Source organism: Leucoraja erinacea, chromosome 12 (genome assembly GCF_028641065.1).
Source record: "Leucoraja erinacea ecotype New England chromosome 12, Leri_hhj_1, whole genome shotgun sequence".
Taxonomy (NCBI): Eukaryota; Metazoa; Chordata; class Chondrichthyes; order Rajiformes; family Rajidae; genus Leucoraja; species Leucoraja erinaceus.
Window position 1 is genome coordinate 3,812,503 of NC_073388.1, and position 23,484 is coordinate 3,835,986.

Consider the following 23,484-nt stretch of genomic DNA (forward strand, 5'->3'; position numbering starts at 1 on the left):
GGAAATTGCTTTTTAACATCAGGTTAAAGCACTGATGGGTTTCTGAGCTCAGTGCTTATTGCCTTCATTGTTCAAACCATTTCCCAACCCCAGTTTGAACATCTAAGTGTATCTAGTCAAGAGAGTCAAGAGACTTTTATTGTCATGTGTCCCAGATTTGGACAATGAAATTCGTGCTAACATAGAAAATAGGTGCAGGAGGAGGCCATTCGGCCCTTCGAGCCAGCACCGCCATTCATAGTGATCATGGCTGATCATCCACAATCAGTAACCCGTCCCTGCCTTCTCCCCATACCCCTTGATTCCACTAGCCCCTAGAGCTCTATCTAACTCTCTCTTAAATCCATCCAGTGAATCGGCCTCCACTGCCCTCTGTGGCAGGGAATTCCACAGATTCACAACTCTCTGGGTGAAAAAGCTTTTTCTCATTCGAGATTTAAATGGTCCTCCCCTTTATTCTTAGACTGTGGCCCCTGGTTCTGGACTCGCCCAACATCGGGAACATGTTTCCTAACGTCTATCAAACTAGAGGAACTGCAGCTCATATCGTGTAGCTTACAAACCAATGGTAGGATCACTGAAAATCAGACACATAGCGCGGAAACAGGCCTGGTTGAAATCTGAAGAAGGGTCTCGACCCGAAACGCCACCCATTCCTTCTCTCCAGAGATGTTGCCTGACCCGCTGAGTTACTCCAGCTTTTTGTGTCTATTTTAGATGTATGCCAGCATCTGCAGTTCCTTCCCACACGAAAACAGCTCACTGGGTCCAACCACTCGCATTATCCTACGCACTTGGGCCTATTTACAATTTTACTGGTCAATTAATAGAGTGATACAATGTGGGGAAATGTCCCTTTGGCCCAACTTGCCCACACCGGCCGACAAGCCCCAGCTTCACTAAGTGTATCTAACATCTATCAAACCAGAAGAACAGTCTGCTTGGTTAGCTTACAACGCAATGGTATGATCACTGAAATCACACCTGCCCACGTTTGGTCCATATCCCTCCAAACCTGCCCTATCCATGTACCTGTCTAACAGTTTTTTAAACGTTGGGATAGTCCCAGCCTCAACTACATCCTCTGGCAGCTTGTTCCATACACCCACCACCCATTGTGTGAAAAAGTTACCCCTCAGATTCCTATTAAATCTTTTCCACTTCACATTATACCTTTGTCCTCTGGTTCTCGATTCCCCTACTCTGGGCAAGAGACTGTGTGCATCTACCCGATCTACCCGATCTATTCCTCTCTTGATTTTATACACCTCAATAAGATCAGCCCTCATCCTCCTGTGCTCCAAGGAATAGAGACCCAGCCTACTCAACCTCTCCCTGTAGCTCATGCCCTCTAGTCCTGACAGCATCCTCGTAAATCGTCTCTGTCCCATTTCCAGCTTGACAACATCTGTCCTATAACCTGGTGCCCAGAACTGAACACCATACTCTAAATGCAGCCAGCCTTACCAATTGCAACATGCAAACTCCGTACAGACAGCACGCGTAGCCAGGGTCTCTGATGCTGTAAGGCAGCGACTCTACTGCTGGGCCACCGTGCCTTTCCTCTCCAATTTTAATAACTAACATATTATCAAATACTATCTATTTAGTATTTTTCCCCCTTCCCACTCATTTCCCCACGTCCCACCTGGTTTTGCACCCATTTATTGCATTCCACCTCGCCCTACCCCCATCCCCCTCCAACTCCATTCCTTCCTCTGGCTTCACAATTTGCACTTCTTCTCTCCTTATCTCACACAGTTTGTCGTTTCATCTCCGGCGTTTGTCCTACCATCCGCCTAACAACCCCTCCCCCCCTCACCTGTGTCTACCTATCACTCACCTGGCTTTGTCCTGCCCCTCCTCTCTTCCAACATTCCACCACCCCCCCTTACCACAATCAGTCTGAAGAAGGGCCTCAACCCAAAACATCACCTATCATTGTTCTCCAGAGATGTTGCCCGACCTGCTGAATTGCTGCTGAGTCCTGCTCAGTCTGAAGAAGGGTTTTGGCCCGAAACGTCGCCTATTCCTTTGCTCCATAGATGCCGCCTCACCCGCTGAGTTTCTCCAGCATTTTTGTCTACCTGCTGAATCACTCCAGTACTTTGTACTGCTAAGATTGATCACGGTGGCGCAGCGGTAGAGTTGCTGCCTTATAGCGAATGCAGCGCCGGAGACCCGGGTTCGATCCCGACTACGGGTGATGTCTGTACGGAGTTTGTTCGTTCTGCCGTGGGTTTTCTCCGAGATCGTCGCTTTCCTCCCACACTCCAAAGACTTACAGGTTTGTAGGGAACATTTATTTACAGGTATGTAGGTAATTGGCTAGGTAAATGTAAATATTGTCCCTAGTGGGTGTAGGATAGTGTTAATATGCAGTGATCACTGGTCAGCGCAGGCCCAATGGGCCGAATGGCCTGTCTCTGTGCTGTATCTCTAAACTAAACTAAATTTATACCAAGCCAATTAACCTACAAGCCTGTACACCTTCGGAGTGTGGGAGGAAACCGTAGCACCCGGAGAAAACCCACGCAGGCCACGGGGTGAATGTACAAACTCCGCACAGACAGCATCCTTAGTTGGGATCGAACCCGGGTCTCTGGCGCTGTGAGGCAGCAACTCTACCGCTGTGCCATCGTGTCGCCCCTAACGCTCACTTTGGATCTAAAAATAAATATATTACATGATGTTGCAATAGCTAGGAAGCTGTGGAGGACCAGAGAGATTTATTAGCCCATAGGAAGTACTAAAAGCTGCAAAATATAATTGAAAGACGTTGACGTAATGTTTGCCATTATCTGAAGGACAAAATTATTAAAAAGGCGGAGGCTAATTTCAGGGCGGTCACGGTGGCGCAGCGGTAGAGTTGCTGCCTCACAGCCCCAAGGAACCGGATTCGATCCTGACTACGGGTGCTGTCTGTACGGAGTTTGCACGTTCTCCACATGACCTGCCTTGGTTTTCTGCGAGATCTTCGGTTTCCTCCCACACTCCAAAGACATGCAGGTTTGTAGATTAATTGGCTTGGTGTGAATGTAAATTGTCCCCCCATGTTTAGGATAGTGTTAATGTGCGTGGATCGCTGGTTGGTGCGGACTCGGTGGGCCCAGGGGCCTGTTTCTGTGCTGAAATTAAAAGTGCACTGTGAATGTTGCTCGTGGGATAATTAGAATGGAGTTAATCACTGATTGTCAAAATATGCTGGGAAAAGATGGACTCAGATTTGGTTTCCACAAATCTGCAACACCTGGCCTTATAAGTCCCTCAAGGTCATCCAGGGACCCCCCTCAAGTCACGGCACCCCTTTGCCACGCAAGCCCAAGAGCTGCTCTGCACAACACCGGCTGAAGCTTTCCAAGGCGGCCTGGGTCAAGACGAGATGGAGAGACCAGTGGAAGTCAGTGGAACCATCTAGGCTACACCATTACATAGAAACATAGAAATTAGGTGCAGGAGTAGGCCATTCGGCCCTTCGAGCCTGCATCGCCATTCAATATGATCATGGCTGATCATCCAACTCAGTATCCCGTACCTGCCTTCTCTCCATACCCCCTGATCCCTTTAGCCACAAGGGCCACATCTAACTCCCTCTTAAATATAGCCAATGAACTGGCCTCGACTACCCTCTGTGGCAGAGAGTTCCAGAGATTCACCACTCTCTGTGTGAAAAAAGTTCTTTCATCTCGGTTTTAAAGGATTTTCCCCTTATCCTTAAGCTGTGACCCCTTGTCCTGGACTTCCCCAACATCGGGAACAATCTTCCTGCATCTAGCCTGTCCAACCCCTTAAGCATTTTGTAAGTTTCTATAAGATCCCCTCTCAATCTCCTAAATTCTAGAGAGTATAAACCCAGTCTATCCAGTCTTTCTTCATAAGACAGTCCTGACATCCCAGGAATCAGTCTGGGATGTCAGGACCCCATGGACGTCCCTGGACAGGACCCGCCCCGAAAGCAGTGGACAACCCTCAACCTCTTGAGGACAGGTATCGGACGCTATGGAGCAGCGATGAAGAGGTGGGGCCTCGTGGACAGCGAGTTCCTCCTGCGAGTGTGGGGACCCAACACAGACAGTGGAGCACATGGTCACCAGTTGCCCCAAACACCAGCCGCCAAATGGTGAACGAGGTCTGATTGACCTGGACGATGACACGTTGGCCTGGCTCGCCTCAACGGAGCTGCAGGTCTACAAGACACACGACAGAAGAAGATCCAGGGACCCCGACAGTCTTTTCACGGGAGGCAGATGAAGTTGAAGGCACCTCGTCATCCTCCCGTATCCTGTGCTCCCAATGTGGGCTCCTATAATTCGATGAGATCAAGGGCAGACTGGGCGATCGTTTCACTGAACACCTCCGCTCAGTCTGCCGTGGCCTACGGACCCCCCGGTTGCCAACCATTTTAACCCCCCCTCCCATTCCCACACCGACCTTCCTGACCTGCGCCTTCTCCATTGTCCCGGTGAGGAACAACACCTCATATTTCGCTCGGGCAGCTCACACCCCCAGCGGTGTGGTTATTGAGTTCTCTAACTTCAAGTAACTCCAACTTTCCTCTATCCCACCCCCACCCCCACTCCCCACTTTTCCCACCCTAATCGTCCTACACGTTCTACATCTTCCCATGCCAACAATGGATCATTGTGGGCTCCACCCTGCCTGAGGTCACCTGTTTCCGGCCTTGATTTGTTCTAGCCCTCTCTATCTTTCAGGCTGAAGAAGGGCTCCGACCCGAAACGTCACCTATTCCTTTTTCTCCTGAGATGCTGCCTGACCCGCTGAGTTAAACTCCAGCTTTTTGAGTCTACCTTTAGTTTAGTTTAGGTTAGATTAGAGATACAGCGCGGAAACAAGCTCATCGGCCCACCGAGTCCGCGCTGACCAGTAATTCCCGCACACTAATGCTATCCTACACACACTAGGGACAATTTACATTTATACCAAGACAGTACCCGTAGACAGGCTCGAACTTTGGGTGTCTATCTTCAAACTCTGCAGTATGGTCTGGCCGGTGGGATTAGTTAGATGTGTACTTAATGTTATTCAAGAGAGGATGATTCAACGGGAAAGACTCAACATTTCCATCTCCTGCATTCTTTTTGGATTAGTTCCCATAAATGTTGTTCCAATGCTATTTGTCTTTATATTACTGGAAGAAAAGGTGATGGTGTTTGTTACAAACATTTGTACAATTTAATTTAGTTTAGTTTAGAGATACAGCACAGAAACAGGCCCTTCGGCCCTCTGAGTCTGCTCCGACCAGCGATCCCCGCATATTAACGCCACCCCTACCCTACACACAGTAAGGATGATATACATTTACACCAGGCCAATTAACCAACAAACCTGTACGTCTTTGGAGCATGGGAGGAAACCGAAGATCTCAGGTCATGGGGAGAACGTACAAACTCTGGACAGGCAACACCCGTAGTCAGGATCGAACCTGGGTCTCTGGCGCTGCAAGCACTGTAAGGCAGCGATTCTACCGCTACGCCACCGTGTTGCCCTAGTGCAGAGCTTTTGAGGGCAAAACGGCACGATGGATTGGAAGTAAATCAAATTGGAAAATAATGTCTTCTCTTTGCATGTCCTGAAACTTGAGAGGTAAGGGGTGGGGAAATGTGAAAGACATTGACCATATAACCATACAACCATATAACAATTACAGCACGGAAACAGGCCATCTCGACCCTTCTAGTCCGTGCCGAACACTTTTCTCCCCTAGTCCCATATACCTGCGTTCAGACCATAACCGTCCATACCTTTCCTGTCCATATAACTATCCAATTTATTTTTAAATGATAAAAACGAACCTGCCTCCACCACCTTCACTGGAAGCTCATTCCACACAGCCACCACTCTCTGAGTAAAGAAGTTCCCCCTCATGTTACCCCTAAACTTCTGTCCCTTAATTCTCAAGTCATGTCCCCTTGTTTGAATCTTCCCTACTCTTAGTGGGAAAAGCTTATCCACGTCAACTCTGTCTATCCCTCTCATCATTTTAAAGACCTCTATCAAGTCCCCCCCTTAACCTTCTGCGCTCCAAAGAATAAAGCCCTAACTTGTTCAACCTTTCTCTGTAAGTTAGTTGCTGAAACCCAGGCAACATTCTAGTAAATCTCATTGATTTGTCTATTAATCTTTTGTTTCCAGTTCTTTTAACTTTTCTCTTCTGACTCGTTCTTCAAAGCCAGCAGCTAATTGGAATTATTTTTTGTTAAAGCTCACCGTATTCTTCAAAGTTTCAAACGTTTCTGCCTGAAACCTCTTCCCTCCAGAGAAAAGCAAAGAAAATCTTTCATATTTCATCACACCTTTGACGAGGGCGTTTCAGAAAGAACTGCAGATGATGGAAAAATCGAAGGTAGACAAAAATGCTGGAGAAACTCAGCGGGTGCAGCAGCATCTATGGAGCGAAGGAAATAGGCAACGTTTCGGGCCGAAACCCTTCTTCAGACTGACTCTACGAAGGTACTGGTCAGAGAGTCATGAACAGTCTTAAGCCAACACTCACTTATTCTAAGATGACCACGTGATCCTAGAACACTGTGGGATACAAGAGAAGAAATCGAGGGGCTCTGGCAGAATTGTTTGTGGCATCGTTGGGTGAAGTACTGGGTAGCTAATGCTCTGCCCTTGTTTCTGAAGGACTGCAGGGACACGCCAGAGAACGAGAGGCTGATAAGGCCAAGGTGGGAATTGTGTAGGAAGGAACTGCAGACGCTGGTTTAAATCGAAGATAGACACAACATGCTGGAGTAACTCCGCGGGACAGGCAGCATCTCTGGAGAGAAGGAATGGGTGACGTTTTGGATGTTTCATACTGGAGACGGGACCCGACCCGAAACGTCACCCATTCCTTTCCTCCAGAGATGCTGCCTGTCCCGTGGAGTTACTCCAGCATTTGGTGATGGGAAAGTTAGTGGAAGGAATTCTGAGGGACAGGATTTGGAAAGGTAAGGACTGATTAAATGTCGCAGCGGTAGAGTTGCTGCCTCACAGACCTTGGGAGACCTTGGTTCGATCCTGACTACGGGTGCTGTCTGCACAGACTTTGTACGTTCTCCCTGTGACCAACGTGGGTATTTTATTGAAGTTCTGGTTTCCTCCCACACTCCCAAAGTTTTATGTTAATTGGTTTTGTAAAATTATAAATTGTAAATTGTACCCGGTTAGTGTGTGGGGATCGCTGGTCGGCGCGGACTCGGTGGGCTGAAGGGCCAGTTCCCGCACCGTATCTCCAAACTAAACACAATGAAGGATGATCAGCATGGCTTTGTGTGTGGGAACATATTGTGTCACAAATCTTTTGAGGTTTAGTTTTAGCAAGCGTAATCTTTCCTTAAGAAAGGGCAATTGATGTCGACCAAGGACACAGCAAGGTGTAATGTCCACAAGGAATCAATAGGTGCTGGTTTAGGGAATTCACGGGGAGATGAAAATGGTCAAACTCCGTTAAGACAGTGAGACAGTCAGAAAGTGAATTCCTGGCGCTGTCGGCAGCAAACTCTACCGCTATGCTTTATCTGTGCCGCCCTTGTCTGTAGACTTGATTTCTCTTTGTAAAACCTTTCAGATGCACAGAGGGCTCAAGGCGTTGCATTTTGTGAGCTTATATATCTAAGGGGAAATATACAATTAATGGCAAGAATCTTAACAAGGCCCTTTCACACAAAGGGTGGTGGGTGTGTTGAATGAGCTGCCGGAGGAGGTAGTTGAGGCAGGGACTATCGCAACGCTTAAGGAACAATTAGGCAGGTACATGGACAGGACAGGTTTGGACGGATGTGGGCCAAATGCAGGCAGGGGGACTCGTTTAGATGGGACATGTTAGCTGGTGTGGGCAAGTTGTGCCAGCATGGTTACGCAGCGGTAGAGTTGCTGCCTCACAGCGACAGAGACACGGTTTCAATCCTGACTACGGGTGCTGTCTGTACGGAGTTTGTACCTTCTCCCCGTGGGTTTTCTCTGAGATCTTCGGATTCTTCCCACACTCCAAAGACGTACAGATTCTGTAGGTTAATTGGCTTGGTATCAATGCAGAATTGTCCCCAAGTGTGTGTAGGATAGTGTTCGTGTGCGGGAATCGCTGGTGGGCCGAGGGTCCTGTTTCCGCGCTGTATCTCTAAACTAAACGAGGCCCTAAACTAAACCACGAGATAAATAACCAGATAAGCTATTTTACGGATCTAGGTTGGGGGGATTACTACCGGCGAGGAGATCGGCACTCCTGGGCCGTGAGATCATTTACACTCAACGAGAGGATGAATATTATTGGCTTCAGATGGCATTTGAAAGATGGAAACCAAGAAAACCCAGGGCACATCTCAGCAGAGAAGACGGCTGCTCTTTAATATGCAGCTTGTCTGCAGCGCTTCACAAAAACATCTTCAGGGCAAATAGCAGAATATTTTCAATGCATGAGTAATTCTTCTTAGATTGCAGAGTTCTGAGAGAAGGGAAACAGATTGCAAGTCTGTATTTGAAGGATGCCTGACCTTGTGAAATCATGGCCTCTGATCCTGCCGCACATACGTCCCACAAACCATGCAAATGGGACAGTCAATGGCAGATGTCAACAACTCACACTGTGACTAGTTCACCTTAGTTTTAGGTAGGTATACAAAAGGCTGGATGAACTCAGCAGGCGAGGCAGCATCTGTGGAGAGAAGGGATTGGTGGCGTTTCGGGTCGAGACCCTTCTTCAGACTGAAGAGTTCTGACGAGGGTCTAGTAAGGGTTGTGGTCAGTTCTGGGATACATCTTCATAGATGCTGCCTCACCCGCTGAGTTCCTCCGGCATTTTGTACCTACCTTCAGTTTAGTTTTAGTTTGGTTCAGAGATACAGCCCTTCGGCCCACCGAGTCCGTGCCGACCAGCGATCCCCGCACGCTAACACTACCCTACACACACTGGGGACAATTCTGCATTGGCGACAAGCCAATTAACCTACAAACCTGCACGTCTTTGGAGTGTGGGAGGAAACCGAAGATCTCGGAGAAGAAAACCCACACAGGTCACGGGGAGAACGTACAAACTCCATACAGACAGCACCTGTAGTCAGGATCGAACCTGGGTCTTTGGCGCTGTAAAGCAGCAACTCTACCGCTGCGCCACCGTGCCGCCTTGACTAGTGTTCTGTTTTATCAGAGTTGGGAGTAAGGGGGTACTCTTGTGAGAAGATGCAGGCTGATTCACAGACACCTTGCTCCTCATTGTAAGCTGCTGAAACTGTAGCTGAATCTCAATAGCATTAGAGACATTAGATGTTCATAAGGTGAACATTTTGCATTTAATTTAATTTAGATTTAATAAGATTTAACATGCCCCTATACACCTCTATAAGACCACCCCTCATCCTCCTGCACTCCAAGGAACAAAACTTAGCCTCACTGGAGTTCAGGCCTTCGATTTGATGTCATTAGCGGCAAATTATTTGAAGTTGTGAATGGTCCCATTAAATTATTTGTTTAGATCCCTACCTGTGATATTGAATATTGCTCACAGCTATAGTCAATATCAGTGGGTGGTGAATCTGTGGAATTATTTGCCACAGAAGGCTGTGGAGGCCAAGTCAGTGAATATATTTAAGGCAGAGGTTGATTATTGTGGGTGTCAGAGGTTATGGGGAGAAGGCAGGAGAATGAGGTTAGGAGGGAGAGATAGATCAGCCATGATTGAATTGGGGAGTAGCCTTGATGCGCCGAATGGCCTAATTCTACCATCACTTATGATCTTATATTCAAAATTGGTTTAAATGGGGCGAAGGCAGGAGAATGGGGTTGAGAGGGAAAGATAGATCAGCCATGATTGTATGGCAGAGTAGATTTAATGGGCTGAATGGCCTAATTACAATAGACAATAAATAATAGACAATAGGTGCAGGAGTCGGCCATTCGGCCCTTCCAGCCAGCACCGCAATTCACTGTGATCACGGCTGATCATCCACAATCAGTAATCAATATTTCTCTCGTGTGACTTATACCTTCAGAAGAACTTAATAATTCTGAAGAAGGGACCCGACCCGAAATGTCACCCATTGTGTTTCTCCAGAGATGCTGCCTGACCCACTGTTTAGTTTAGTTTAGTTTAGTTTAGCGATAGAGTGTGGAAACAGGCCCTTCGGCCCACTGAGTCCAAGCCGACCAGTGATCACCCGTACACTCATTCTATCCTACGCACGAGGGGCAACTTACAGAAGCCAATTAACCTACAAACCGGCAATTCTTTGGAGCGTGGGAAGAAACCAGAGCCCCCAGAGAAAACCCACACAGGTCACGGGAGACCTTACAAACTCCTTAAAAGTACTACTAATCTAAAACTACTCAGAACAATAATTTCTTTACTGCAAGCAGTGAAGTCTGACATCGATATTGAGATCTTGATGATAATGAAGGAAGACCCAAGTTGTGTTGGCAAAACCCAGACTGACACCAAGAAGGGTCTCGACCCGAAACGTCACCCATTCCTTCTCTCCAGAGATGCTGCCTGTCCCGCTGAGTTACTCCAGCATTCTGTGTCTACCACATTGGTGAAGATGTAGGAGGATATGGGTTAAGTAATTAAGTAAGTACGTTTATTGGCCAAGTATTCACATACAAGGAATTTACCTTGGTGCTCCACCCACAAGTAACAACATGACATACAGTGACAGTTACGAATTGTTCAGAAAACACTAAACACTTAGAGGGATATGGGCCAAACGCAGGCAGGTGGGACTAATGTAGATGAGGTATTTTGATCAGCATGGGCATGTTGGGCCGAAGGGCCTGTTTCCATGCTGTATGACTCTATGACCTATACTCCCACAGTGTGGCATGGTGGTGCAGTGGTAGAGTTGCTGCTTTACAGCGCCAGAGACCCAGGTTCGATCCTGACCACACGTCCAAGTTTGTACGTTCTCCCTGTGACCACGTGGGTTTTCTCCAGTTGCCCCGGTTTCCTCCCACACTCCAAAGACGTGCAGGTTTACATGTTAATTGGCTTTGGTCAGTTGTAAAATTGTCCCTGGTGTGTAGGATAGTGTTAGTGTTAGGGCCATTCAGCCCTTCGAGCCTGCACTGCGCCATTCAACATGATCATGGCTGATCATCCAACTCAGTATCCTGTACCTGCCTTCTCTCCATACCCCCTGATCCCTTCAGCCACAAGGGCCACATCTAACTCCCTCTTAAATATAGCCAATGAACTGGCCTCAACTCTGAATTCTGTGACAGAGAATTCCAGAGATTCACCACTCTGGTAGGACATAGGAATCTGAGGGGTAGCTTTTTCCACACAAAGGGTGGTGGGTGTATGGAACAAGCTGCCAGAGGAGGGAGTTGAGGCTGGGACTATCCCAGCGTTTAAGAAACAGTTGGACAGGTTTGGAGGGATATGGGACAAACGCAGGCAGGTGGGACTAGTGTAGCTGGGTGACATGTGGGTCGGTGTGGGCTGAAGGGCCTGTTTCCGTGCTGTATCACTGTGACTCTCTGACAGTGAGTGAGGTCAGGATGGAGCCAGGGGAGGCAGCAACTCTATCTGCCACGGCACCATGCAGACATAGTGGAAATTAAATAATGGGGAGCGAGCACACACTCTGAAGCTCCCCGCGCTTGTCGAAAGAGAGGTGGCTGTTTATGGTGAGCAGGGGTTAGCCTCCGCTGACTAAATATCCCTCAGCAGCCCGGCGAACACACACCACATCCCCGCTTCACAATGGGAACTTTATATCAGCCCATAAATCCCTCAGCACTTCAAGGCAGACTCTCTCTCCCTGTTGATAGGTTCCTTCATAGAAACATAGAAACATAGAAATTAGGTGCAGGAGTAGGCCATTCGGCCCTTCGAACCTGCACCGCCATTCAATATGATCATGGCTGATCATCCAACTCAGTATCCCGTACCTGCCTTCTCTCCATACCCCCTGATCCCCTTAGCCACAAGGGCCACATCTAACTCCCTCTTAAATATAACCAATGAACTGGCCTCAACTACCCTCTGCGGCAGAGAGTTCCAGAGATTCACCACTCTCTGCGTGAAAAAAGTTCTTCTCATCTCGGTTTTAAAGGATTTCCCCTTTATCCTTAAGCTGTGACCCCTTGTCCTGGACTTCCCCAACATCGGGAACAATCTTCCTGCATCTAGCCTGTCCAACCCCTTAAGAATTTTGTAAGTTTCTATAAGATCCCCTCTCAATCTTCTAAATTCTAGAGAGTATAAACCAAGTCTATCCAGTCTTTCATCATCCACTTAGCTTTGAAAGGTCTTCCTGCTTCTCATCCCAATGCCGGTCTTTCCTCCCGGTCTATCCAACTGGTCGCCGGCCCGTCCGCCCATTCCGACGCCAGTCCCGAAGGAATTGGTCCAGTGAACGGGTGGACAAAAATGCTGGAGAAACTCAGCGGGTGCAGCAGCATCTATGGAGCGAAGGAGATAGGCAACGTTTCGGGCCGAAACCCCATCCTTCTTATACACGGAAGGAGCGATCAGGGATACTGGCCAGGCACCCCCGGTCACTCCCTCTCCTCCCCCTCTCTCTCACTGGGCAGAAGGTGCAGAAGTGTGAAATCGCACACCCCCAGATTCAGGGCAGACACAAAAATGCTGGGGTAACTCAGCGGGGACAGGCAGCATCTCTGGAGAGAAGGAATGGGTGACATTTTGGTTTCGGGTCGAAACCCTTCTAAAGGTCTCTAAACCAGCTTCCTCAGGTCAGGCAGCATCTCAGGAGTGAACGGATAAGCGACATTTCGTGTCGGGACCAACCTTCAGAGTGGAATGATAAAGTTAAAGAAATAATCTGGTTCAGGTCAGTTTAGTTTATTACCATGTGTACCGAGGTACAGTGAAAAGCTTTTTTTTCCAGTCAGCAGAAAGACATGATTACAATCGAGCCATTCACAAGCGAATAGATACATGATAAGGGAATAACGTTAAATGCAAGGTAAAGCCAGTAAAGTCCGATCAAGGATAGTCCGAGGGTCACCAATGAGGTAGATAGTAGTCCAGGACCGCTCTCTGGTTGTGGTGGGATGATTCAGTTGCCTGGGAAGAAACTGTCCCTGAATCTGGAGGTGTGCGTTTTCACACTTCTGTACCTTTTGCCCGATGGGAGAGGGGAGGAGAGGGTGTATCAATATGAGGCAGATACTAGTTCAGGACTGGAGAAACTCAGCGGGTGCAGCAGCATCTATGGAGCGAAGGAAATAGGCAACGTTTCGGCCCGAAACGTTGCCTATTTCCTTCGCTCCATAGATGCTGCTGCATCCGCTGAGTTTCTCCAGCTTTTTTGTGTACCTTCGATTCTCCAGCATCTGCAGTTCCTTCTTAAACACTAGTTCAGGACTGCTGTCTAGATGTGGTCAGATGGACCAAGGATCAGTAGAAAATTATCTCTGGACTTTGGAACAAATGGGGGCTGGATCACAAGCCTAGAGTTTGATGAAAGATGCCAGGGTTGGTCCCCACACGAAGATTAGTGGCAATCAGATCTCTTGATCGAACTACTCCTGATCCCATACGTTGAGGCTGAAACTATTGAAAGTTTGAATGTAGCTTGACAGGGGTACTGGGGGTCACCGCAGTGGTTACAGCTGAGATGTTAATGATCCATGAGGTAATTGAGTAATGAAAGGCACACAAGAGGCTGAATGGCTCACTCCAGATCCTACATTCCTCTCTGTCTAATATTTCCTTTCAAACTTCCTCTGGTTTGCTAAATCTCTCCACACTCCCGCCCAGCTGCACCAGACACTTTTTTTTTTCAAATCCCAAATCCCCTTTGTTAAGTTCTTTGCAAAAGTCTGTGAATTTTACATTGGTTGGACAAATAGTCCAGAAATACACCATGCCAAACCTTCAAACTGCTGCAAGGCCAGCAGCATCATCAAGGACCAGTCTCATCCCTCTTCTCCCCTCTCCCATCAGGCAAGAGGTACAGAAACGTGAAAACGCACACCTCCAGATTCAGGGACAGTTTCTTCCCAGCTGTTATCAGGCAACTGAATCATCCTACCACAACCAGAGAGCAGTCCTGAACTACTATCTACCTCATTGGAGATCCTCGGACTATCCTTGATCGGACTTTACTGGCTTTACCTTGCACTAAACGTTATTCTCTTGTCACGTATGTACACTGTAAATGGCTCGAATATAAACATATATATTGTAGATTTTCCGCTGACTGGTTAGCACGCAACAAAAGCTTTTCAATGTACCTCGATACACCTGACAATAAACTAAACTGAACTGAATAATCGTTCATTGGGCATTGGGAAATAAGTTTCATTTTGAGGCCATGATATTGAAAGTTGATCAGTTTAGACTTTAGACTCTAGACTTTACAGATACAGTGCGGAAACAATCCCTTTGGCGCCTCGAGTCTGTGCCGACTAGAGATTGCCCTGTACACTCGCACTATCCCAGACACTGGGAACAATTAACGATTTAGGAGATTGAGAGGGGATCTTATAGAAACTTACAAAATTCTTAAGGGGTTGGACAGGCTAGATGCAGGAAGATTGTTCCCGATGTTGGGGAAGTTCAGGACAAGGGGTCACAGCTTAAGGATAAAGGGGAAATCCTTTAAAACCGAGAGATGAGGGAGAACTTTTTTCACACAGAGAGTGGTGAATCTCTGGAACTCTCTGCCACAGAAGGTAGTTGAGGCCAGTTCATTGGCTATATTTAAGAGGGAGTTAGATGTGGCCCTTGTGGCCAAGGGGATCAGAGGGTATGGAGAGAAGGCAGGTACGGGATACTGAGTTGGATGATCAGCCATGATCATATTGAATGGCGGTGCAGGCTCGAAGGGCCGAATGGCCTACTCCTGCACCTAATTTCTATGTTTCTATGTTTCTATGTAAAATGCAGGAGGAACTCAGCTGGACAGAAACATCGCCCATTCCTTCTCTCCAGAGATGCTGCCTGTCCCACTGAGTCTCTCCAGCATTGAGTGTCTATCTTCTGACAAAGGCTCTTCCATTTGTACTGGTAACTCTGTTTGTCCACCCACAGATGCTGCCTGAGTCGCGGAGTATTTCCAATATTTCAATAACTTCAAATTGCTGAGCGTGCATCTATCCGAAGATCTTTCCTGGACCCAGCACACCGATGCAATCATAAAGAAGGCACATCAGTGACTCTACTTCCTGAGAAGATTACGGAGATTCGGCATGTCGAAGAGGATTCTCCTAAACCTCTACAGATGCATGTTAGAGAGCATTCTGACCGGCTGCATCGTGGCCTGGTTCGGCAACTTGAACGTCCAGGAGCAGAAAAGACTACAAAAAGTTGTGACCACTGCCCAGTCCATCACCAGCTTTGACCTCCCCACCGTCGAAGGGATCTATCACAGTCGCTGCCTCAAAAAGGCAGCAAACATCATCAAGGACCCACACCATCCTGGCCACATACTTATCCCACCACTGCCATCAGGAAGAAGGCACAGGAGCCTGAAGACTATAATGTCCAGGTTCAGGAACAGCTTCTTTCCCACAGCCATCAGGTTATTAAACACGTCAATGAATAAGCTCTGAGCTCTGAACTGCAAAAGACCATATTATTATTTGTTATTTGCATTATATTTGTTATTTATTGAACTTTTTCTTTTTTTTCCCCGTTATATACAATGTTTATATATTCACATATTCTGTTGTGCTGCAGCAAGTAGGAATTTCATTGTCTCGTCCGGGACATATGACAATAAAACACACTTGACTTGACTCTTGACTATTCCTTTTACCTATATTAGATGTCCAGCAGCTCTTTGATTTTCAAGTAAGAGTGTAGTTCCGATCTTCCAACCTACCTCATCGCACTTTTTTTTAAATTTGCAGTTTCTCGGGAATTGTAACCCCATAACTCTGTAACACTAGACTCTGGTCCCTGGTTATTTTTTCCTTTGCATTACCTGGTGTACAAACGCATGGGTTTATTGTACGCAATGATATGACTAGTTAGCACTTATACAAAGTTTTCACTGTATATTGGAGTATGTACAGCAATCAAAATAACCCTGGCTGGTTTGTTATTTCATGAACCTAGATTCACCACCTTGTTAGTTTAGTTTAGTGTATAGATACAGCACGGAAACAGGCCCTTTGGCCCACCGAGTCCGCACGGGCCAGTGATCCCTGCACACTAACACTATCTCACACACCCTGGGGACAATTTACACATACAACAAGTCTAACAACCTACAAACTTGTTTGTGTTGTGGAGTGTGGGAGGAATCCGAAGATCTCGGAGAAAAACCCATGCAGTTCGCGGAGAGAACGTGCAAACTCCTCACAGACAGTACCCAGGAACGAAGGAGATTACAAAAAGCGGTGAACACTGCCCGGTCCATCATGGGTACTGACTTCCCCACCATCAAAGGGATCGACATGAGTCGCTGCCTCAAAAAGGCAGCCAGCATCATCAGAGACCCTCACCACCCTGGCCACGATCTAATTTCACCCCTGCCATCGGGAAGAAGGTACAGGAGCCGGAAAACCAGGTACAGGAACAACTTCTTCCCATCAGGCTGTGGAACACTGCAAACGCTAAATGATGAGCTATGGACTGTGTTGGTTCCACTAAGGACTTTTGCAATAATATTGGGTTTTTTAATGAGTTTGATATATTTTGTTTATGATGTTATCTATGAGTCCTGTGTTTACTGGAAGTACGTATTTAATCCGCAAGTACGTGCTGCTGGGGTTATGGAGTTATGAGGTTACAGTTCCCGAGAAACTGCAGATTGTAAAAAAAAGTGCGATGAGGTAGGTTGGAAGATCGGAACTACACTCTTACTTGAAAATCAAAGAGCTGCTGGATTTAATCGATCAGTTTTTGTTACATATGACAATTAAACATTCTTGAAGTACGTTTCAACGTGGCCCTGCTTCTAAGCTTGAGTGAACACAGGGCTAGATGCCGTTAATCCTTCTCAAGAGTGGTCTGAAGAGGGCCCTGACCTGAATTGTCACCAGTCCATTCTCTCCAGAGAGGTGGCATGGTGGCGCAGCGGAAGAGTTGCTGCCTCACAGCGCCAGAGATCAGGGTTCGATCCCGACTACGGGTGCTGTCTGTACAGAGTTTGTATGTTCCCCCCGTGACCTGCGTGGGTTTTCTCCGAGATCTTCGGTTCCATCCCATGTTTCAAAGACGTACAGGTTTGTAAGTTAACTGGCTTGGTATAAATGTAAATTGTCCCTATTGTGTGCAGGATAGTGTGCAGGGATCGCTGGTCGGCGCGGACTCGGTGGGCCGAAGGGCCTGTTTCCGCGCTGTTTCCCTAAACTAAACTAAGATGCTGCCAGACCCGCTGAGTTACTCCAGCAGTATGTGTCCATCTTCTGTTTGAACCAGCATCTGCAGTTCCTTCCTCCACACAAGGCCCTGCTGAAGTCTGGTGAACCTTAGCTGCACTTCCTCAATGGAAAGTATGAACATTTAGAGGCTGTGAATGAAAGGTTAAATCCCAATATCACACCCCATAAAAGGAGCAATTTTCCTAAGCGCCCCCATTAGATTCATGGAACGCCTGGTAGCAGATCTGGTCTTTGTTAGGAGACAGCGCAGAAACGGAGATCTCGGCTTATATATGGTAAACTGCTAATTTGACTGTGGGAAGGATATTAAAACAAAAGTTAATTTTAGTTACTTGGAAGGCAGCCAAAGCAACAGTATTACCTTGACCTGCCGATTATTGGATGGTCTGTGTAGACTGAACCGTTGCCCTAATTACTGCCAAGGTGATTGAGATTGACCAGTTGTCACCCAACATCTCGTTTGTGTCTCATTGGGATTATCGGAGCAGCATGAAGGAACCGTTGGCTCCCACACGCATCACGCCCAGAGTCGGGGAATCTGGGGACCAGAGGACATGGGTTTAAGGTGAACGGGAAATGATTCAATTGGAATCTGAGGATTGGTAGCTTTTTAACACAGAGGGTGGTGGGTGTATGGAACAAGCTGCCAGAGGAGGTAGTTGAGGCAGGGACTATCCCAACGTTTGGGTTGCACGGTGGCGCAGCGGTAGAGTTGCTGCCTTACAGCGCTTGCAGCACCGGAGACCCGGGTTCGATCCCGACTACGGGCGCTGTCTGTGCGGAGTTTGTACGTTCTCCCGTGTGACCTGCGTGGGTTTTCTCCGAGATCTTCAGTTTCCTCCCACACTACATAGAAGTGCAGGTATGTAGGTTAATTGGCTTGGTATAAATATAAATTGTCCCCCGTGTGATTAGGGTGGTGTTAATGTGCGGGGATCGCTGGTTGGTATGGACACGGTGGGCCGAAGGGCCTGTTTCTGCGCTGTATCTCTAAGCTAAACAAAACGTTTAAGAACCGTTAGACAGGCACATGGATAGGACAGGTTTGACAATAGACAATAGACAATAGGTGCAGGAGTAGGCTATTCAGCCCTTCGAGCCAGCGCCGCCATTCAATGTGATCATGGCTGATCATCCCCAATCAGTACCCCGTTCCTGCCTTCTCCCCATATCCCCTGACTACGCTATTTTTAAGAGCCCTATCTAGCTCTCTCTTGAAAGCATCCAGAGAACCGGCCTCCACCGTCCTCTGAGGCAGAAAATTCCACAGACTCACAACTCTCTGTGAAAAAGTGTTTCCTCGTCTCCATTCTAAATGGCTTACCCCTTATTCATAAACTGTGGCCCCTGGTTCTGGACTCCCCCAACATCGGGAACATGTTTCCTGCCTCTAGCATGTCCAAACCCTTTATAATCTTATATTAGGGGGAGATATGGACCAAATGGAGGTAGGTGGGACTAGTGTAGCTGGGACGTGGTGGCCAGCATGGGAAGATGGGCTGAAGGGCCTGTTTCCCCGCTGTATCACTCTATGACTCTCCGAAATCATTGCCATGGAGACTGTTTTCTTCCAGGGTTTCTGACAGCCATGTAATAGGATTACAGTTTAACTTCAATGACTAATATATTTGCGTTTGAGTTTAGTTTATTGTCACGTGTACAGTGAAAAGGTTTTTGTCGTGTGTCAACTGTTCAGGTTGTTTACTTGTTATGTGGAAAAGTTCGCTTCCAAGATGGCGTCCAGCCCAGGCGACTACCAGCGCGCTGGCCGCAGAAACAGGTCTACAATCACATATTACAATCGCCCCACACATTTAAATATTCCCTTATCACACATCTGTACACAAATCTGCTGGGGAAACTCAGCGGGTGAGGCAGCATCTACGGAGCGAAGGAATGGGTGACGTTTCGGGTCGAGACACTTCTTGCGTGGACCCTTTCCACAGCCACCCATGCATCTGTACACTGTCAATGGCTCGATTGTAATCGCGTATCATCTTTCCGCTGACTGGTTACATAGAAACATAGGAACATAGAAAAATAGGTGCAAGAGTAGGCCATTCGGCCTTTCAAGCCTGCACCGCCATTTAATATGATCATGGCTGATCATCCAACTCAGTATCCCGTCCCTGCCTTCTCTCCATACCCCCCTGATCCCTTTAGCCACAAGGGCCACATCTAACTCCCTCTTAAATATAGCCAATGAACTGGCCTCAACTACATTCTGTGGCAGAGAATTCCAGAGATTCACCACTCTCTGTGTGAAAAATGGGGTTATGGAGTTTTCTCATCTCGGTCCTAAAAGATTTCCCCTTTTTCTTTAAACTGTGACCCCTTGTTCTGGACTTCCCCAACATCGGGAACAATCTTCCTGCATCTAGCCTGTCCAACCCCTTAAGAATTTTGTACATTTCTATAAGATCCCCCTTCAATCTTCTAAATTCTAGCGAGTACAAGCCGAGTCTATCCAGTCTTTCTTCATGTGAAAGTCCTGACATCCCAGGAATCAGTCTGGTGAACCTTCTCTGTACTCCCTCGATGGCAAGAATGTCCTTCCTCAGATTAGTGGTTAGCACGCAACAAAAAAGCTTTTCACTGTACCTTGGTACACGTGACAATAAACTAAACTGTTTATTATTGTTGATATTATTATCATTGAACTAACCAGTCAGCAGAAATTGGCCTGAATTTGATAATTACTTTCTGCATATCTTCCATTCATTTGTCCTAAGCACCATATACATCTCCCAATGCCGTGTACTCTGACTCTCGGTCTGAAGTAGGGGCCCAACCAGAAACGTTGCCTATTCTCCAGAGATGCTGCCTGACTCGCTGAGTTACTCCAGCTCTTTGTGTCCATCAGCGGAAAGACAATACATGATTACAATCGAGCCGTCCACAGATACATGATAAAGGGAATAACGTTTAGTGCAAGATAAAGCCCAGTAGGTCTGATCAAAGATAGTCCAAGGGTCTCCGATGGGGTAGATAGTAGCTCAGGACTGTTCTCTAGTTGGTTCAGCTACGTGATATACTGTACCTGATACTGTGGCCGTTAAAGCCCTGTCCCACTGTACGAGTTCATTCCAAGAGCTCTCCCCGAGTTTGCCCTGATTCGAACTCGGAGATTTACGGTAATGGCCGCTCGTCGGTACTCGGGGCTCTCGTGGACATTTTTCAACATGTTGAAAAATCCTCACGAGTCTTCCCGAGCTTACCTGCCGTTAGCGAGTCTTCCCGAGTACCTGCCGTTAGCGTGAAGAGATCTCCCCGAGCTCCGACGTACCCGCTACGTTCATTCTCCATGCTTACCACGAGTTTGATTTTTTTTTAAACTCGGGAGAGCTCTTGGAATGAACTCGCACCGTGGGACAAGGGCTTTTAGGCTGTAATATAGGAGGATTTGCAAGTAATGCAGGTGACTTATTTAAACGTGGAACTAACTCCAAGTCACCAACTAAATGAAGTGTGCTGCCTCACAGCTCCGGTGACCAGCATTCAATCTTATCCTCCATATCTGATGAAGGGTGTGTTGGCATTGGAGAGAGTCCAGTGGAAGTTGATGGGGCTCATCATGGAGATGATTGGGTTAATAATGAACGGTTTACGGGCACAGGTACTCTAGACGCTGGAGTTTTAATGGATGAGTGGGGACCTCATTGAAACTTACCGAATTGTGAAAGGCCTGGATAGAATTCATGCGAAGAGTTGAAAAGATCTTAAGTAATATGAGCAGAATTAGGCCGTTCGGCTTATTGTCTACCCCATCCAATCATAGCTGATCTATCTCTCCCTCCTAACCCAATTCTCCTGCCTTATTCCCATAACCCCTGACGCCCGTACTAATCAAGAAAGAATGTCTCCACTAGTGGGAGAGTCTAGGACCAGAGGGCACAGCCTCCGAATAAAAGGATGTACCTTTAGCAAGGAGATGAGGAAGAGGGTGGTGAATCTGTGGGATTCATTGCCACAGACGACTGTGGAGGCCAAGTTATTGAATATTTTTATGGCAGAGATAGACAGATTGTTGATTAGTGCGGGTGTCCGGGGTTACGGGGAGAAGGCAGGAGAATGGGGTTGAGAGGGAGAGATAGATCAGCCATGATTGAATGGCGGAGTGGACTCGATTGGCCCGATTGGCCTAATTCTGCTCCCATGACATGGACTTATGAAGGTAACCTCCTGTGCTCTCAGTGTGGAGTTTGCATGTTCTTCAACAGAAATGTGGTATTTTCCTGAGGTTCTTTGCTTTCTTCCTAAACCTCAAAGAGCTCCGAGATTGGTAGGTGGTGGAATCTTGAGGATGATACACATTTGGAGGGGTGGGGGTGAAGGAAAGAGCGTTCAGGTCGCGGCCCTGCCTCCACCAATCTTTCCACCGCCACGTACAAGAAGCACAAGCAGCGACAAGACAGACACCGTTGTGTGCAGATGCCGAGACGTGCATTCACCTCTGGCCGAACAACGTCTAATCTTGTGTGAGGACTCGATAAGAAGAAGATTTGGAGGGATATGGACCAAATGGAGGTAGGTGGGACTAGTGTAGCTAGTGTAGCTAGTGTGGATGTATCATACACAGTTGATATTTTGGAAGCATTATTATTTGCATTTGTGCTTTAGAAAACAGCATTACAAAACTGAATGTCGAGGCGTGAACTTCAGATTCCTAGGAGTCAACATCATCAACAACCTGGACCACCCGTATTGAAGCAACGACCAAGAAAGCACACCAACGCCTCTACTTCCTTAGAGGGCTTAGGAGTTTTGGCATGTCCCCAACAACTCTCACCAACCTCCAGAGGTGCACCGTAGAAAGCATTGTATCAGGATGCCTCACAGCCTGGTTTGGGAACAGCTCCATCCAACAGCGCAAGAAATTGCAGCGAATTGTGGACATTGCAGCCCAGACCATCACACAAACCAACCTCCCTTCCATTGACTCCATCTACACCTCACGCTGCCTCGGCAAGGCCAGCAGCATCATCAAGGACTAATCGCACCCCGGCCACTCCCTCTTCTCCCCTCTCCCATCTGGCATTTGGTACAGAAGTGTGAAAACGCACACCTCCAGATTCAGGGACAGTTTCTTCCCAGCTGTTATCAGGCAACTGAACCATCCTACCACAACCTGAGAGCGGTCCTGAACTACTATCTACCTCATTGGTGACCCTTGGACTATCCTTGATCGGACTTTGCTGGCTTGACCTTGCACTAAACGCTATCATGGATCTATACACTGTGGATGGCTTGATTGTAATCATAGACACAGAATGCTGGAGTAACTCAGGGGGGCGAGGCAGCATCTCTGGAGAGAAGGAATGGGTGACGTTTCGGGTCGAGACCCTTCTACAGACTGATGGTGGTTGTCTTTCCGTTGACTGGATAGCAGCCAACAAGAAAGCTGTACCTCGATACACGGGACAATAAAAAGCAAAGCTAATAAATGAATAAAGTGGTAGAATTTGGAGGGGGTTATAAGGATAAACTAAACTGTAGATGCCAGCTTATACCAAAGATAGACACTGAGTGCTGGAGTAAATCAACGGGCCAGGCAGCATCTCTGGGGAAAAGGAACCAGTGATGTTTCGGGTGGGAACCCTTCTTCAGACAAAACAGAACGTTTTGAATTTAATAACGTTAGAGGAATGAGAGAAACTACCGACTTACATATTTGACATTTTCCACCTGTAAGCTATTTGCAAAAATTGAGATGTTCCAATTTTGTCCCAGCTGGAGAAACGAAAGGAGACATACAGTAAGATAACTGATTCAAGTCTTCTCGTTACAAAGTCAACACACATGTTTATAATGAATGAAGAATGGAGTGAATGAGGCACATACAGTATGTGTGCATTAGTGAACGCACCATCAACCCTGAAGCGTTCAGAGATACAGCGCAGAAACAGGCCCTTCGGCCCACCGAGTCCATGCCGACCACTGATCACCCTGTACATTAGCACTATCCTCCACAAATGTATAATTATTTAGAGGGACAAATGTATCATTATTTACAGGGACAATTTATAATTTATATACCAAACCAATTAACATACAAACCTGTACGTCTTTGGAGTGACAGGAAGGGCGGCACGGTGGCGGAGCGGTAGAGTTGCTGCCTCACAGCGCCGGAGATCCGGGTTCGATCCCGACTACGGGTGCTGCCTGTACGGAGTTTGCACGTTC

The 23,484-nt window shown here is 47.3% G+C and overlaps 1 long non-coding RNA gene across 1 annotated transcript in view; it reads left to right on the forward strand.

The window, feature by feature from the left end:
• Positions 1-20,540, forward strand: part of LOC129702009 (uncharacterized) — a 55,777-nt gene extending 35,237 nt beyond the window's left edge. The window contains exon 3 of the long non-coding RNA XR_008724308.1: positions 15,002-20,540. This is a non-coding gene — a long non-coding RNA (uncharacterized LOC129702009). The remainder of the gene's footprint in view (positions 1-15,001) is intronic.
• The last annotated feature ends 2,944 nt before the right edge of the window (positions 20,541-23,484 follow it).